This window comes from Myxine glutinosa, chromosome 4 (assembly GCF_964187855.1).
Source record: "Myxine glutinosa chromosome 4, kmMyxGlut1.1, whole genome shotgun sequence".
Classification (NCBI taxonomy): Eukaryota; Metazoa; Chordata; class Myxini; order Myxiniformes; family Myxinidae; genus Myxine; species Myxine glutinosa.
The window spans coordinates 135817120-135836101 of NC_136264.1; the positions used below are offsets into that span (position 1 = coordinate 135817120).

Genomic DNA, 18982 nt, shown 5'->3' on the forward strand with positions numbered 1-18982 from the left:
TAACCTCTCCCATCCCTCCTCCCCCCCCCCCCCCTTCCCATGCCTCCTCCCCCCAAGCCCTTTCCCTCTCACAGATCTCCCAATGTGCCTGCTCTCCACCTTGTTCTCCCACTCCCTTTATCTTATGTTTTATGTGTCGGTTTGTCTTTTTGTGATTAATGTTAGCTCTTACACGAGCCTCGATCTTGAATACAAAAAAAAAAGAAAGAAAGAAGCTGAAATGCAGGAAAATGACTTTTTTGGGTGAAGTCATATTCCATTTATTACCCTTGCTAGCCCAGCAGATATGTGAAAAAATTGTGCTTTTGGTGATACAAGCATGAAATTTTGAACACTGATAGAGCATACTACTAGGAAGATTTTTGGATATAGGGGCATTCAAATCTTTTCCTAGGGACAAAATGGCGGCCATTTTAAAAATGGCCGTTTACGGATAATAAGATACACAGTACCGATGTCTATAAAACTAGATTTACTTATTGCTCAAGCACACCTATGATGTTTTTTTCACGTAAACAGGTTGTAAGATCATAATTAAATGTCAACAAACTCACATAACATTTATTTGGTCCTTATTCTTTACAAAAATAATTACTTTTTGAGCTATTTTGAGCAAATTCCAGAAACACAATGGAAATGAAGTGAAAATGCCACATTAACGCTGTGGAAGTGACTTTCACTATAAAACAGTCTACAAAACAGTCTTCCACATGTTTGTGTATATATGTAACAGGTGTGTTATTCCTCCTGTATACTATCGTGTGCACTCCCCTGCACAGTGACACAGAGCTGAGCACTGGAGTGCGGCCTTAACACACTTCCACTGTTTCCTGCAACCCTTCTTGCATCCACATCTAATCAATTGTCGGCATGCCTCAGTTGCCTCTGTGAGGGTTGTCCAATATATCCCCCAGCCGTTATTACTCTGTTTCCAACCCCATTCACTTGGCGATGGGAGCTCAGGTGCGCAAATCATCATCTGGCCCCAACAAAAGCCGGCTTGGTAGGCAGCTCTCTTGATGTGTTGTCTGAGGGCTTCTTGCGTTGGTGGGATAGCCTCTATTGATCTACCAGTCTGGGTGAAGAGATGCTTGCGGGCATCGTTAACATGTTCCTGGCTGCTTGTTCGATCGTAGAGCAGAACAACAAAACGCTCCAGTGGATCCATGTTGTCATTTGCAGTTGAAATGGTTGGTGTGGCAGCCAGTGCGCAGAAAGCTGAGGTGACCTCATCATAGGCTTTCCATGTTTCCCATGCTGTTTTCTTCCCCCTTCCGCCGAAGCAGGACACGGTGTCACACCCAGTGAAAGCGTGGAAGAATGGCAACCCTCGGCACTTGTTTGGTCCCAGTGCCACAGCCATCTCGTGAGCTGCCAAGTGCCTGAAATTCTTCCCTGTGCCAAAAGCAACCCAGAGTTCATCGATGTCAAGATATCCAGTTGCTGCCACTGCAAGGATCAAAACATCTGTGTCCACTGTGCGGATTGACACCTTGGTATAGCCCTGTCTGACTGCATCTTGGACATGGAGTAGTATCCTTGTATCTGCCTCCTCGTGACTACACGGGGAAAGACCAGTAACATCTCGTGGCTGTGTACAAAAAACTTCTTTGTGGTTTGTGGTGACGATTTGCTTGTCAGTCTCAATGTTTGCTATCCTCGTTGCTAGAAAGTCAAACAACTCCACCTTGTTCTCGTCTATGCGAAGGAAGGCCTGCCAGTTTCGAGGGATGGAACTAGATGGCTCAACTCGTCTCCTGGTGCCTTTACCCCTCGTCTTCCTGGTGTCGGCTTTCAAACTGTCTGGGAAATATTCATCCCAGATAATATCAACCCTGCTCTTATTTTGTATCTGAGATGTGATGTATGGCAAGAATACTAGTGATGCATACTCAGAGAAGGTCTTCGCATTACGAGGTGCCAGCATGTTCACGATGGCTGCTCCATCCAGGATCATGACTTCAACAGGGGGGCTTACATCATCATTTTCCCGTGAGGTGATCAGATCTTCTAAGCACCCAACCAGATCAGACTTGGTTCCAAGCCGGATTTTGCCCATTTGTGACAATGCAGGGGGACAAGCTTGGTTTTCATGTGCAAAGAATTCATCAAGATCTCCATTCCGTGTCTGGGATGCAATAAACAGCCTGGAGAACAGAACGCAGTCATTCTTCAGAGATACCACCTTCAACTCTGTTCTTGACTTCTCTCTGACTGGGGGTCGGCTGAAGAGAGGGAGATTGTTTCTTTTTATTGGGTCAGTGATAGGCTTTGTCTGATGTACAAGCCTCTCGTTCACATATGTGTCATACTGTTCTTTTCCCAGCTTCTCGATCTGGTAAAGGGTGTTGATGACTGCTGGGTCTGCCAGGTCTCTGCTGTCTAGCACCAAGAGATCTTTGCTGTCGTCACAGAATGGGTTCCCCATCTCTCCTATGACACGGGTGAGTGCTCTCACATCTCGAGCAAAGGCTACCTGCGTGTGCTTTGTCTGTTCATGGTGTTTTAGTTCAGTTTTCCTAATTCTTTTTTCTGTTGTGGCCTCGAACTTATAGATCAGTTTGGCCATCTCTGGACCAGACACCATCCATCGGCGCAAAGCTGCAGCATTCTCCGTAAGACCTACAGCCCCTCCATCACCTTTCACCAATGCATTATTTTGCTCGTGTGCCTGGTCTAAGGCTATGGCAGAGAATGCACGTGTAGTCTTCTTCATGGTGAAGTTTCCTGCCAGAAACTGTGCGTATACAGTTGGATGCTTTGTTGCAAGTGTCACCATGTCGCGCAAGTGAACTGGGATCCACCTGGCATAGTTTGTATGTCCCAAGGCGAAGAACCATGGTACAAGCTTGGTCAGAGCATCAGTGTACAGTTGGAAGTTTCCTTCACGGACGGATCTCACATAGATCAGGACTGCCAGTTCTAGCTGCATAATTAGGAACCAGAACTGAAACTGTGGACTTGCATTGGCTTGTTCACCGCACCAGTCATCTAGTGGTATCGTATCCTGTCCCTCATCTAGTCCACTGGTGTACTGGCTGTAGGCTTCCTTCAGGAGAAGATAGAGAGTACTGGCTGTGACTTGGTGTGCTCGTCGTGTGCGTGTCACATGGGTCACTTTCAGGAAGGAATCAGCAGTACCACTTGTAGCAACCCCTGCAAGCATCAGAACGCCTGTCCACCCACTGCTATCCAGAAGGTCACCGAGGGTTTTCCATGCTGCCATCTCAATATGGAGTCCACCAAAGACCATGACGAAGTGATCTTCTCCGTGTGTTTCTGGCCATCTCCATTGGATCTGTTTGGCAAGTGTGTACAGTGGCTGATCAAGTGTGATTACAGGGATCTGACCTGGATTCAGAATATCGATTGCTTTCTTGATGACATCCATGGAGTGACGAATCATTGCCACAGATTTTGCCTGGTCATAGAAGAGAGGCAGCAATGAAGTTAAGGCCACACTACACTCTGGTTCTTCTGGAATAGACTGCTTGCTGGCATGGTATCCAGCCCATGATACTGTCTCGTCTCCCTTAAGTGGTGTGTCAGATAGCACTGTCTTCTCCATCTGCTCCAGCCACCTGTCAAAATGCAAGATAATGAACACAATTAAGAACAAACAAGTCCACACAAGTTAACAAGTCTTGGTTATTTAGGTACACATATAACTGTCCACAGTTCAAACACAATAATCAGTTACCTGTACTCAATCTGCATTGCTTCAGGGATGAGTTGGCAGTTGCTTTTGTTGGGACCCGCTAGCTTGGGTACAGGTGGGTCACATTTACCCAGAACAACAGGAGGTACGATGGTGTATGACTGTGGCAGGTGTGCATCTGTTGTTGATGTGTCATCTGGGTTTACCCGTTGAACTCCACGGCTATCGCTATTTGGGTGCTGGAAAAGTGAAATGCCAGTGCCATGGAAGGAGTCGTGGGCACTTGTTGAACTGGGGTTATGATCAATGTTATCCACTGCCCCAGTTGTGAAGAGGTCACTTTTTAGCTCAGGGGGGCAAACTGTACCCTCATTTTGGAAGAAACGGCAGATTCTGTTCCCCAAGTCCGTGGAGATGCTAAGCACCCTGTCATAGGAGATCGAGAGACCCAGGTTGAACATAGTATCAACCAGGTCTCTTTTTCGAGTCTTTGTGTGGATAAGGGTGCCCAGGTACACAGGCAGGGGAGTCTCCCGATTGTGACTGTGCCTCGTGGACGTGGTAGTACTGCTACTCTCTCTGCGGCGTGAGTAACTGTTGAACATAAGGAGTTGTGAGATTGTGAGAGTAGGTGTTGATACCGACGAGTGGCTTGACTGCTCTTGGATGTTAGGACCATTCAAGATCATAGAAACTAGTGATACAAGCGAATTAGGTACCGAATGTTCTTGGCAGTGGGCTTCAAATGAACCACTAAATGTTGAGTTCATTTTCAACATGTCTCTACGAACTATATTTGCGGCTCTAGCAAGACAAACTCCATCACTGTCAGTGTCGTGATCACATGCCTTCTGAAGGGCTGAGCCAACATCCTGGTTGAAAGCAAGCAGAATATCTCGACCGGACATGTGCTCCTCTAGGTCTGGAAAATATGTCATGATTCGATCTTTGAGTTTGGTGGAGTGGACACGCCTGGTCAAGACTGTTCCAAGCTGTTCCAGCCTGGTGGTGTATAGTCTTGCTAGGTCTACCAGCTTGAACACTGGTGTCACAAGAGCATCTGTGCGGGCATCATCGATGTAGGACACTAGCTCTCCAAGTGCTATACCGTGATTGATATCATCTTGTTCATTCAGTGTTGTGCTTGTGGCCCTTGCTTTGTTATAAAGTGACACCAGACACTTCACGTGGTACTGTGCATCTTGTGCTATAAGGTCACCTGCACTCAGTTTAGCAAGAAGTGCCTGATCTCCTAGTTTCAGGGCAGCTGTCCTGACATGTTTATCGAGGTCGAAGGTGGAAGCTTTTCGCAGAGAATTAGTACCCGCTGGTTTGTCACAAAAGAAACACTTTTCAGGCTGTGGCTGTGTGTGGTCTACATGTACTCTGTGACGGGTGTACTTTCTTGAGACACTTGCGGTTTCTTCACTAGACGTTTCTCTTTTTTGTGCCCGATGCAGTTCAGTTTTGTTGTATTTCAGTCTGCATGAATCATGCCACATAGCCTTGTGGCTCTGGAAGGTTGACTGGATACCTTCACCATCGTCCAGGCGGGACAGTTCTAGAGATTTTGGCAGGCAGCCCATCTGGCTGAAGGTGAGGAGATAATCTGCAAGAGTTTGGTATCCGGACCCTGTGGTTCGCTTGGAATCAGCTGGACAGGCAAGGGCCTCATCGGTGACCTCCTGACATAACACACACTTCTCCCAATCTGTCAGATAAGGCATATTTGTTCCAGATGTACTAGGGCTTTGGGGGTCTAATAGCTTGAAATTTTTGTTGGCCATTGTCAATTAAGCATTATCCACCACCACCATCCAATCAATATACAAATTGGGAACCAAATCTAGGTAGCTACTACAGTCAATGAGCGAAGGTGCAGTGCAGTCGAGTTATCATCTGAAAAAGAAATACATACATTATTATCATAGATATAGTAATTCGCTTTCGTAACTTTTCACTAGCCTTGCATTGTTCCTTATAGTCACCTAGTCTATGATAGGAAAGTTCATAAAGCTACATCAAAGTTGTTCATATAAAGGTATTGAACCAAAATTACACCCAGGAGAAATCAGATAGTCATGCAAAGTTAAATAATTAAACCGCTAGACCAGTCCTGTCTATTGCAATGGTAAACCATTTGTTCTGCCCCTTATAGGCCACCGTAGATTCCAATTTTGAACCCAGTATGAAGGTATTGCATAGCATGTACATGACAATTTATAATATGCTCATTACATTGTGTTTCAATAGCAGCACAAATGACAAGTCTGAAATAATAGGTAAATATGTCCTTCTTAGCCGCCATTTTGGGCCAAGGAGAAATCTGGAATGCCCCTACATCCAAATTTCACTGTAAGGGTATGCCCTAACTGTGTGCCAAGTTTCATGCTTGTATCATCAAAGGCACAATTCTACCACAATTCTTCACATATCTGCCGGACTATGCCAGAGGACAGGGTATTGCATTTGAATCTGTTTGTTTGTCCGTTTGTCCGCACCGAATAAATATGATTTTCTCTGCAACCGTTGGTCCGATTGACAAGAAATTTTCACCATAGGTGCAACTACATCTGTAGGATTTTTTATTTATAATTATGACGTCATCGGTCACGTGGTTCGGCCGCCATCTTGTAAAAACCGAAAACTTTTGCACCTCTATATCTCCGAAAGCGCTGAATAGAAAAAATTGAGACGTGGCTCATTGTAAAGAACTCTCCATGGGGAATAAAATATGTTAATGATGATGAGCATAGGTGCCTCCATTATGACGTCATAATTCGACAAGTACAAAACTTCATCCGATCAAGATGAAATTTCTTGAGCATAATCTAGGAATAAATTAGTTTAGAAAAAATAATAATGATGACGTCATCGGTCACGTGGTTTGGCCGCCATATATGTTTTAACACAAAAGCCTTAAAAACCACTAAAAATACATCATGGCGAGGGCTTGCAATCTCTGATTGCTCTTTTTCTTGTTTTCCTGTTTTCCCATCGAGGGTTCCTTAAGACAAGAGGTTCCAAAACCCAGGGTTAAAACTCGAACCAGTTTTGGGGAGGGTTTTTCACGTCGAAAGCGTTTTCTTCGACATTTTTCTCGGAGGTACCAGTACCAGGTAGGTATACAACAACATGCATTTTAAAGGCCATTTTCCCTGCTAGAGCGGGGGTTAGCCTTGCGGTCCCCATGACAATCTTCTCCATTTTGCCCTATTTTCTGCATCTCTCCTTGTTAACCCCCTTGCCCGCATTTCTTCTTCCACCATCTTTAGCCAAGTCTTTCTCGGTCTTCCCCGTCCTCTGCTTCCTTCTACATTCATTTCCATCACTCTTCTCAACCAGTCACTTTCATCCTTCCTCAACACATGACCAAACCATCTCAACCTGTTCCTCTTCACAGCATCAATCACAGGCTCTATTCCCATCATCTTTCACAATTCATCATTTGTCTTCCTCTCTCTCAACGATACTCCGCACATCCGTCGAACCATTCGCATTTCCACCCTTTCCAACCTTCGTTGCTGCTCTACGTTCATTACCCATGTCTCGCTCCCATAAATCATAACACTTCTCACACATGCAGCATACACCTTTCCCTTCAGCTTCAACGACACTCCCCTCATCATCAGCACGCCACTCAGTTCCCGAAACTTCTTCCATGCACATCTCACTCGAGCAACCGTTGCCGAGTCTGATCCACCTTCTCCATTCAGCGTGTCTCCGAGGTAGCAAAATGTTTTCACACCTTCCAGCTTCACGCCATCTCCAAGATCCAACTCAACATTCCCTCCATCTGCAGCTCCCTCTGTGCACACCTTACATTTGAATGTAGCTGCCACACTGGTTAATGACCCTCTCAGACCACTACATTTTTGATGAACCCACTCAGCGCACATTGTACATTGAATGGAGTTAACTCCGACACCCTTCCTACACACAGCACAGGGCCACTTCCCAGTTCTTTCCACCTCACCACATGCTTTACCACTTGCCATCACCTTCGTCTTTCCGATATTCACCTTCAAACCTTTTGTCTCCATACATTCCTTCCACGTGTTCAGCTTTTCCTTCAGTCCATCCATACTTTCCGCAATCAACACCAGATCATCTGCATACAACAACTCCCACGGTAAACCCTCCTTTACGTTCTGAGCCAGCACCTCCATCACAGCTACAAATAGTAGTGGACTTAGTACCGACCCCTGATGCACTCCCACCTTCACCTCAAACTCACCACTGTTCCCGTCCTTCGTCCTTACAGCTGTGCGCGCTCTTTTGTACATTGCCATCACTACTCTGATCAACCATTCCTCCACTCATAACTTCCTCAATGCCCATGTCAATACTTTGCGTGGAACCCTGTCGAATGCTTTCTCCAGATCAACAAACCCAAGAAACAACTTCTTCCTCTTCTCCATGTACTTCTCCTGCAACTGCCTCACAATGAAAAGCGTGTCTGTCGTTCCTCTTCCTGGCATGAATCCAAACTGCATTTCGTTGATCTTCACTTTCTTCCTTATCCTCCTCTCCAACACCCTTTCCAATACCTTCATTCCATGCTCCAATAACTTTATCGCTCGGTACGAGCCACACTCCAGAGGGTCACCTTTCCCCTTGTATAGAGGGACGAGGGTACTCAGTTCCCAATCCACTGGAATGCGGCCTTCTTTCACCACCAGATTACAGATCTCTGTCATTCTCTTCACACCCCAACTTCCTGCTGCCTTCAACATATCTCCCACAACTCCCGTCGGCCCTCCCGCTTTTCTACCTTTCATTGCTTTTATCGCTTCCTCAACTTCTTTCTCAGTTATCTTCTCTGCCGGTCCTAAAACTGGTTTACTCTCTATGTTGCCATCCCATTCATTCTCTGTATTCAACAGCATTTCCATATATCTTTTCCATCTTCCTTTAATTCCATCTGGGTTGACAACGATTTGTCCCACTTCATCCTTCAAGCAACTCACCCCCATCACATCACACCTCTCTTTCGCTATCTGCTTTGCAATCCTGAATACTGCTTTCTGACCCTCTTCCGAATCCAAGCGTTCTCCGAACATTTCCCTACATGCCTCCTGCGCCTTTGCTTCCTCTTTCTTTGCAGCCTTCCTGGCTGCCTTATAACTTTCATGCTCTGCTGTTTCTGCTCCCGTACCCTTCGCCTTCTGCCACTCCTTGAACTTCTTCCTCTTCTCGTCAATCCTCTTTCCAACTTCATCATCCCACCACCATGTTTCCGAGTGCCTCGGTGGTCCTTTTGTCCATCCACATACCTCACCAACGGCTCCCAACAGACTAGCTTTCATCGACATCCAACCACTTTCAAGCTCAACCACATCATCCTCGACCCTACTCAGCCTCTCTTTTAATGCCTCCCTTACTGTCACCTCTTTCAACCTCCACACCTTCATTCTCGGTTGGTACTTCACCCGCCGAGCTCTCCTCGCACCTTTCACCCTTACGTCGCAGACAACCAAGTGGTGCTGTGAAACAGCCTCCTCCCCGGGATCACCTTTGTGTCCCGGAGGTGCCCCCTATCTCGCCTACGCACCATCAGGTAGTCAACGGTTGTCGTCGACCCACCTGACATGTATGTAACAAGCTTATTATCCTCTTTCTGGAACTGAGTATTACAAATCAACAAATCAGCTCCATCAGCAAACTCCAAAATCCTTTCACCTTCTCCATTTCTCACACCATATCCGTAACCCCCATGAACTCCGTCAAAACCATCCATACTCCTTCCCACATGTCCATTTAGGTCTCCTCCTACCACAACAACTTCCTCATCTTTCACGTTTTCCATCAGCTTCTCTATTGCACACCAGAACTTGTCCTTTTCTTCATCGCTTCGACCAACCTGCGGAGCATATCCCGAGATGACGTTCACCAAGAGCTTTCCAATCATCATTTTCACCATCACAACCTATCACTCACTCTCGTCACACTCACCACACTGTCTACAAACTCCTCAGAAAACAGGACACCAACACCATTCACGCCCTCCAGGCACCCTTGCCACACAAACTTGTATTTCTGTCCCTGCCTACCCTTCACCATTCTCACACCACTTCCCTTCCATCTCGTCTCTTGCACACAACATATGTCCACTCTTCTTCTGACCAATACTTCCACCACTTCTACTGATCTCCCTGTCATTGTCCCTACATTCCATGTCCCAAACCTCAGAAACCGATCTCCACTTCGGGCTGTACCCTGCCCATATGTAGTTGTAATTGTCATGGTTCCCTTTTTGAGGCAGTTTTTTTTTATGGCCGGATGCCCTTCCTGACGCCAACCCTATTAGTCGTCTTTTACGACACGCAGGGATACGGTGTACCTATTCTTATCCAGGGTACACACCGGGAGTACCAGGTAGGTATACCGGTACCATTTGGGTCACGAGGCGAATGTGATTTCAAATCTTGGGTCGTGGACAAAAAAGTTTGGGAACTACCGTCTTAAGACTTTTTATATGTGATTAGTTGTATACGTATGCAGCCTGTGGCTGCTTGGCTGCATCATTTGCTGGGGGTGCCACTGATGCATGGCCTCCATTACCATTAAGCTGGTACTGAGTTTGCTGACCCTGGAAGGTTGACAGGCTGAGTCAACCCACCTGGTGTTAATTTAACGGTACGACAGGAGGGGCTTGAACTCAAGACCCGAGGGTCTTAAGCCAGCCACCTGAACAATGAAGCCAACAACATGCTTATATGTGATGGAGGACATATTCAGGAGTATAAAATTGCAGAGGTACATTTTGTTGCAATTTGTTCAAGGTTTACCAAAGATTTAAAAATATATATATTGTCTTATAGCAGGGAAATAAAAACACGATGTCCCTGAAAAAAATCATCATAAATAGGGGAAAAAAGATTATGCTGTTCATTCCTTATGTTGTATGTTTTTACCAGTTCGTAAGTTTGTATATACTAGGGCATGCCCGTACTATATATATATCTAAAATTATATCCCCCCCCCTATTTACATGAAATGGTTTGGTCCAAAGCGAACGGCTTGCGAGTGGTGACAATCCCCCCCCTCTATTTACATGCAATGGTTCGGTCCAAAGCGAACGGCTTCCGGAGTTTGGTAAAGAAATCGCCATCGCGTACACAAACGCGCAGGAAAGCGAATGAATCGCAAATTCGTTTTTATTAGTTGTAAAACATAATGCCCAATTATTCAATTAGCGCCAACGTATTTTGGCTGTTTGCAATTTAATCGCAAGGCAAAGTAGAAAGAGAAGAGGGAAAAAAAGAAAAGCCTTGCCTTGCTGCAAACAGCTGCTGCAAACAACAACAACAGGGAAGGCTGCACTGTCCGGAAGTTGGCATATCGCAGTTACGATTATTTTAGTGTTAATGGCCAATTATTCAATTAGCGCCAACGTATTTTGGCTGTTTGCAATTTAATCGCAAGGAAAAGTAGAAAGAGAAGAGGGAAAAAAAGAAAAGCCTTGCATTAACGCATTAACGCTTGCATTGCATTAACGGTTCGGCACACGTGATAGCTCGCTGCTCTCTGATTGGTTGAAGCGTTTTTTGGACATAGCTCGGTAGGTACTTGTCCGATTAATTTCAAACCTTGAAAAGGCACATCCTCGGGTCCCCAGCAATATACCTGGCAAGTTTCAAGTATATCGGACCCGTGGTTGTCGAGAAACAGCGGTCACAGACAAACACACAGACACACAGACACACAGACACACAGACACACAGACACACAGAGATTACTGGAATTATAGATAGATTTATACCAGTTCATTGGTTTGTACATTATTTATACCAGTTCATACATTGTTTGTAACGTCATACCAGTTCATTCATACGTTTATGTTCTTACATTTGTACCAGTTCATATGGCCATTGTGTTGTTATGTTTGTAGCACTGGCGTGACTCGGCGCGCTCCGCGCGCCTCACCACACGTCGTTTCAGATGGGTAGGCATCTTTGACCATTTCGGTGACTTTTGGATCTTCAGGGCCATTTGGGTCTTCAGGGTCTTTTGGATCCTCTTGGCCTTTAAGGGTATTTGGGGTGTTTTGGGTCTCCAGGGTCGTTTGGGTCTTTGGTGTCTTCAGAGGTTTTTGGATCTTAAGTGTCTTCGGTGTCTTTTGGGTCTTCGGGGTATTTTTGGTCTTCAGGGTCTTCGGGGTGTTTTGGGTCTTCATGGGGTATTCAGGGTGTTTTGGGTCTTCAGGGGTCTTTGGGGTGTTTTGGGTCTTCAGGGGTATTCGGGGTGTTTTGGGTCTTCAGGGGTCTTCGGGGTGTTTTGGGTCTTCAGGGGTGTTTTGGGTCTTCGGGGTGTTTTGGGTCTTCGGGGTGTTTTGGGTCTTCGGGGTGTTTTGGGTCTTCAGGGTGTTTTGGGTCTTCGGTTTGATTTGGGTCTTCGGGGTGTTTTGGGTCTTCGGGGTGTTTTGGGTCTTCGGGGTGTTTTGGGTCTTCGGGGTGTTTTGGGTCTTCGGGGTGTTTTGGGTCTTCAGGGTGTTTTGTAACGTCGTACCAGTTCATTCATACATCTATGTTCTTACATTTGTACCAGTTCATATGGCCATTGTGTTGTTATGTTTGTAGCACTAGCGTGTTTTGGGTCTTCGGGGTGTTTTGGGTCTTCGGGGTGTTTTGGGTCTTCGGGGTGTTTTGGGTCTTCGGAGGTGTTTTGGGTCTTCGGAGGTGTTTTGGGTCTTTGTGGTCTTCGAGGTGTTTTGGGTCTTCGGGGTGTTTTGGGTCTTTGGGGTGTTTTGGGTCTTCGGGGTCTTTGGGTCTTTGGGGTCTTCCGGGTGTTTTGGGTCTTCGGGGTCTTTTGGGTTTTTGGGTATTCGTGGTCTTTTGGGTTTTTGGGTATTCGGGGTCTTTTGGGTTTTTTGGTATTCGGGGTCTTTTTGAGCCTCAGAGCCTTGAAGGTTATTTAGGGTCTTTGGGATGTTTTGGGTCGTTGGGGGTCTTCAGGGGTCTTTGTGGTCTGAAGAGTCTTCGGGGAAATAAAGGGTCGTGAAAGGTCTGAGGGGTCTCAGCAGTCTTAACGCAATTAAGAGGGTTAAATAAGAGGGTGGTAATTTTATTTGAAGAAGAAGAAGACGTTTCCGTCGCATATAAACATACATAACCATATACGTTTGCTCTGTTATAATAAGATTATAATAAGATTTAGTATGCTTGTATTTTCATACCAATTCACACCATTTCGAGAGTTCACACCAGTTTGCGAGTTCATACCAGTTCTTAAGTTTATAACAGTGTGTATGTTGATCATATGAGTTCATATAATATGGTGTTGACATCATTGAAGGAAACGCACCCTTTCACTTAATCACATCATCTATTTTTTGAGGGGTTTGTTTGCATATCGGACCCAAAACAGTTCTCATGGAAACTCACCTGGAATGCTGGGTCATACAAGGTTTATAATGGGATTGATTCAGATCACCACCATGTTAAAATCAAACCAGAGACTGGAACAATTTTAGATTTATTTTAGATTCTATGTTCTTTTTAGATTCTTTTTAGATTTTAGATTCTAGGTTTTAGATTCTATGATTTTAGATTCTATGTTAAAAAATTTAACCCTTGTACACAAAAGTAAGCTGTGTTAAAGTTTTTCTTTCTATCAAAGCATTTTAAATGACTTTTTGTACAAAAGTCATGTAGACATGAAGTTGTTATAATACATTTTTCTCATAAATATATATATATACATGTATGTATGTATGTATATATATATATATACAGACTTGGCATTTAATATGGAATATTTTTTTTGTGGGGGTGAACGTACTTTTCAAGATGTCTTAGAACCAAAAGTTCATTGGAATTATGTTGAAATTATTCTAGATTTTGTTAATGTGACCTTTAAAAGAAACAAAAACCACATTTGACATTTCGAAACAAATAAATTGATCCTTGAAAGTGATGCAAACTGATATCGAACTCAATTCATGGACAGTACTGTGTTAAACTTCTGTGCGTTTTCCAGAAGTATCTCTTTATTTTGCACATTAGCCAAAATTTTTTTTAACAAAAACAAAAGTTAAATTACGACTGGGATTACAGACAGTAAAATTAGTTCAGTACTTCATGTAACCCCCACGAGCATTCAGGAGAGCATGCACATGTTGAGGCATGCTGTTCACGAGATTTGCCAAGGTTTGGACAGGAATCGCTTGCCATGCAGTGACAATAGTCTGCTGCAATTCACGCACAGAGGCAGGCTGCTGGTCCAAGTGGTCGATTTGACGCGTTAATTCTGCCCACAAGTTCTCTATCGGATTCATATCCGGGGACATGGCAGGCCACTCCATATGCTCTACACCACGGTCAGCAAGAAAGTGTTGGATCATGCGAGCACGATGAGGCCGTCCATTGTCATCTTGGAAGACAAAGTTTCCTCGAAAGGCTGCACGAGCAAATGGAAGCAATGTTTCTTCCAGAATGGCCCTGTACTTGAACTGGTTCAGGTTTCCATTCAGAACAACCAGGTCAGTTTTGCCCCCTGCATGAAAAGCAGCCCAAACGGTCACCCCACCACCTCCAGCTTGGACTCTTGGCACTATACAATCTTTGTTGTAGGCTTCATGCACTTGTCTGTGCACTCGGACGTGGCCATCTTGACGATAGACCAGAAATCTAGACTCGTCACTGAAGATCACGTCATTCCAGTATCCTGGCTGCCATTGACGGTGCTCTCTGGCCCACTGCAATCGGCGCTGGCGGTGTTGTCTGGTCAGGCGTGGCTTTCTCAGGGGACGCCTGGCACGATAGCCTGCTTGAACCAGTCGTTGGTTGACTAGCCTTTTGGATACAGGCACATTTGTCAGTTGCTGCCACTCAGCCCTAAGCCGATTAGCTGACTTGGTACGGCCATTGCGGACTAACCGGTGCAACTGGCGATGATCCCTCCTTGTGGTTCTGCGGGGACGTCCTGGCCTCGGTATTGGAGTAGGGACACCCCTCTGAGCATTTCGTTTTAGGATCTTTGACACCTGACCATGAGTGATGCCATACTGCCGAGCCACAGCACGCTGTTTCATGCCGTAATTTCGTAAAGCCGCCACTCCATGACAAACAGCATTGTCGAGTTGACGGACCATCTCCAGAGGAAGCAGCAATAACTTTTGGAGATGTGCAGCAGTTGTTTTCCACTAATACAGAACGCAACAACCCTTGTATACCCGACTGTGAAGGGGGAGGGGGAAGGGGGGAGGGGGGGGAGGGGGAGGGGGGAACGGCTAGCTTGGCAAGCGATAGCAGGCTTTACCTCAATGAGGTAAAGGCTTTACCTTTACTTTACTTTGAAGTAAAGTAACTAAAGTAAACTTTAGTAAAGTAAAGTAAAGTAAACTCCTCCTTTCCCTTTACTTTACTTTACTTTAAAGGCTTTACCTTACCTTTACCAGGTGTTACGTGGTCCCCTCGGTGAATACCTGGTCTCAGTGACCCCCGGACCGTGAGAGGAACTCCGCCAGCAAGCTGTACTATATATGCGCTTTCGCCACGCAATCCATATGAATTTCACCCAGGAGACAACTGATGTTCAAGGATATATTTCCAATGGTAATGATACCATACAATTCCAATGACACAACCACGGAGATTTTCCCCGAGCAATCAACAATACACAACCATCAACAATATTTCCCAGCCACAATCAATTCCCTATGAGTAAGATGGCCATCTTATATATGTGTGTCCCGGTGAGTACTCACACCCCCTTTCGGTCTCTGCTCCTCACAATGTCTCTGGGCCCCTCCTGACCAAGATACTGGTCGGCGTCTCCGCACTCGGGCGGTTGAACGAACCCCGGGTGGACGTTTCTCCACCGGGCAGGTATCGTACCAGGCACCGTGGCTGCAGCCCCTCGTGGCCACGCGGAGCGGGTACGGTAGAGCAAGCCAAACCCCACGCCGCTTGCAAGGCGCGTTAGGCCCCAACGTGCGACCCGCACGCGTCTGTTTAGACGGTGCCGCGAACGATACCAGACGCGGGGTCGATGCACGGCCCCACGTCACTTGACGTCTCCACCGGGCAGGTACACGTCCCGGTGATTCCTCTCGCCAGACAGGCTTCGGAACGCCGCTTTTCCACGCAGCGCAAGGTCGATCCCGCCTTTTGGTCGGAGCGGGGCGAGGAAGAATAATACTCGTCCTTTTTTCCTCGTGTCTTTTTCTCTTCCGTTTCCGGTCACTTCCGTTTCCGGCCACTCCCTCAGAAGGGCTCCTGACCCTCCAACCACAACAACTACACAACAACTTAATATACTACACACGGATAAGCAAAGACCTGAATGGTAATTCACATACATTCACATAAATATGTAACACTCCCCCCCTTCAAGAAAGAAAGTTTGAACCCAGCGAAAACTTTCTTTGCCGGCCAATTTGGAGAAACAAACCAGATAACTCAACCCCCCCCACATTATCCGTTCCCCCCGGGCACAGTTATCACTTAAAAATAAAGCAACCAAAATTTCACCACAACCCCTCCAGATTACTCCCTCTGGACTAAGTACCAACAACGACATTGTCCCTGCCAAATCAAACTCCATCTCATGACCCTCTGACTTTGACCGTCAGTTTCTTGGGAATGAAGGTTAAGGGGTTGATCAAAGATCCAAAGTTAAGCAACTCGATAGCACTTTTTCCGGGAGGCCAAGCCGAGTATTCACTACATGGATGCCTTTAGGAACGCGGAGTTCACGGTTAGTCCGTGCAGGAAAGTTCTCTACATGGGCGCCTTGAGGAACGTGGAGTTCACGGTTAGTCCGTGCATGAAAGTTCACTACATGGACGCCTTTAGGAACGGCGTTCACAGTTAATTCGTGTAGGAATCTTGGCTCGGCGGCTCCACCGCCTTCAGTGCTTCAACTTCTCAGAACTTCCCTAATAATTAGGGTGGGACCACTGGTCCCTGTAGTCCCATGAATAGCGGTCTCCTTCTCGGCCACTACCAAAACTACCGCCCAGTTGTCCTCTCCTGTAGACCTCTCGACGCCTACGAAATGCCTTCCCGACTGTTATGGTCCGACCCTCCAAATCCTTGCCATTCCAATTCTTCTCTGCCTCTCTGGCGTCTTTTGTGCTGGCAAACGTGACAAAGCCGAACCCTCTTGACTGTTGCGTTTCCCAGTCTCTTACCAACCGCACTTCCACCAGCGGCCCATATCTGTTGAAGACAGAGGTCAGAACTTCTTCCTCTGTTTTGAAGTTCAGTCCCCCTACAAATAACTTGGCACTTTGGTCGCCATCCCGAGCTGGTGTGGTGTTATTTTCCCTGCTGGGCTCTTTACCAACCCTCAGGTTACCATAAACTTGACCCCCGGCCAAATCATTCCCGATAACCACAGATACACCCTCTACAGGAAGCGTGGCTTGTAAACCGACGGTGACCGGTCCTGACACCAAATCGGACTCCAACTGGATGACCTGAAGGGGAGCACGAACACCGCCCCCGATCCCCTGTAAACGAACACTATCCCCCGTTGCCGTCTCCTCGGACCATGGCAAAATGCCTTCAAGCATTAAAGATTGATGGGCCCCTGTGTCCCTCAATATCCTAACCGGTCTCCGGTTAGTCGAGGCTCCATCCAGTGACACAAACCCCTCTGAAATAAATGGTTGGTAACCCTTTTGATGGCGATTTCTTACGCTAGCCATCGCATTCGGAGTTGTAATAGTCGGACTCCGCTCTGGGTTGTCCCTTTTCATGAGGTAACAACTGGACATCAAGTGTCCAGGTTTCTTGCAAAACGCGCAAGTAGGCCCGGAGGAAAAACTCGGGGTCTGCCTCGGGCCCCCCGAACTATAAGTTTGTCTTGGGCCCGCATCCCTCTGATTTCGAACCGGTGGGGTATCATAGTTGTCCCCATAATCATCTCGAGGCCGCCGCCATGTATGGTCGTTCTCCGCACCTGCTGTTCCCCACCTCCCCTGCGGAGATCTAGGCGAGGAGTTAGGTTCGTGGACCCCTATTCGGTGGGTTAAGGCATAATCATCTGCCATGGTGGCTGCGTCCCACAACTTTGGTACCTTCTTTTCCTGCAGGTACACTTTGATGTCCTCGTGGACACACTGCTGGAATTCCTCCACCAGGATCAAGTCCCGCAATGTCTCGAAGTCTTTCCCGACTCCTTTTGACTCACACCACCGATCAAACATGTTTTCTTTCACTCTGGCAAACTCCACATGGGTCTCACTCTCCCTCTTCCTGGCATTCCTGAATTTTTGCCTGTAAGCTTCCGGAACCAACTCATAGGCCTTGAGGATGTGCTTCTTCAGTACCTCATAATCTGCACATTGGTCCATTGGTAGCGCCGAATAAATTTCCTGAGCTTTCCCCACCAGCACACTTTGCACGAGTATGGTCCAGGCCTCCTCCGGCCAGTTTAATTGTCGAGCCACTTTCTCAAAGTGTGGAAAAAATTTCGCGACTTCTTTTTCACTGAACGGTGGCACCAGCCTCACATGTCTGCCCACATCCCAGGTTTTCTGGTTAGGTGTCGACCCCGTCAGCAAGGGTGGTGCCTCTCCCCGTTCTCTCATTAACTCCAGCTCCTTGAATTTGATTTCTTGCTGAAGCTCCATGTCACGTTCCTTTAATTCCCTTTCCGCTTTTCTCTCCTCTGCTTCGAGGTCCCTTGCAGCTCTCCTCTCCTCTGCTTTTCTCCCTTCTAACCTTTCCTGGAGTTCTCGTTCCACTCTCCTTTCCTCTGCTTGTTTCTCTTCTCTCCTCGCTTCTGCTTTCCTTTCTTCTTCTGCTCTTTCCTTTTCTGCTTTCCTTTCTTCTTCTTTTAACCTTTCCTGGAGTTCTCGTTCCACTCTCCTTTCCTCTGCTTGCTTCTCTTCTCTCCTCTCTTCTGCTTTCCTTTCTTCTTCTGCTCTTTCCTTTTCTGCTTTCCTTTCTTCTTCTGCTCTTTCCTTTTCTGCTTTCCTTTCTTCTTCTGCTCTTTCCTTTTCTGCTTTCCTTTCTTCTTCTGCTCTTTCCTTTTCTGCTTTCCTTTCTTCTTCTTTAATCCGTTCCTGGCTCCGTAATTGCAACTCCAGTTTCCGGAGCTCAACGTCTTCTGGTTCTTCGGGTAGCCACTCCCAGGCTAACTCGTCCCATGTTCCTAATCCCACCATAGATTGTATCACCGTGGCCTGCAACTCTGCCTTCCTCAAATTAGTTCGGACCTCCAAGTTAAAATGTTTGGCCAATTTCAAGAGGTCCGACTTTAGCAACGCTCGGAACTGTGCCTCACTCGGGGTTACCCCAAAGTTCTGTGCCACAAACGCCATGGTGCCTATCGTTAACACCTGTTAACCTTCACCCAAGATTTTACCCC

At 46.5% G+C, this 18982-nt stretch overlaps 1 protein-coding gene across 1 annotated transcript in view; it reads right to left on the bottom strand.

Annotated features, from left to right (window-relative positions):
- The window catches only part of LOC144891816 (uncharacterized), a 1036251-nt gene that overhangs the window by 676803 nt on the left and 340466 nt on the right, over nt 1-18982 (bottom strand). The window lies entirely within an intron of this gene.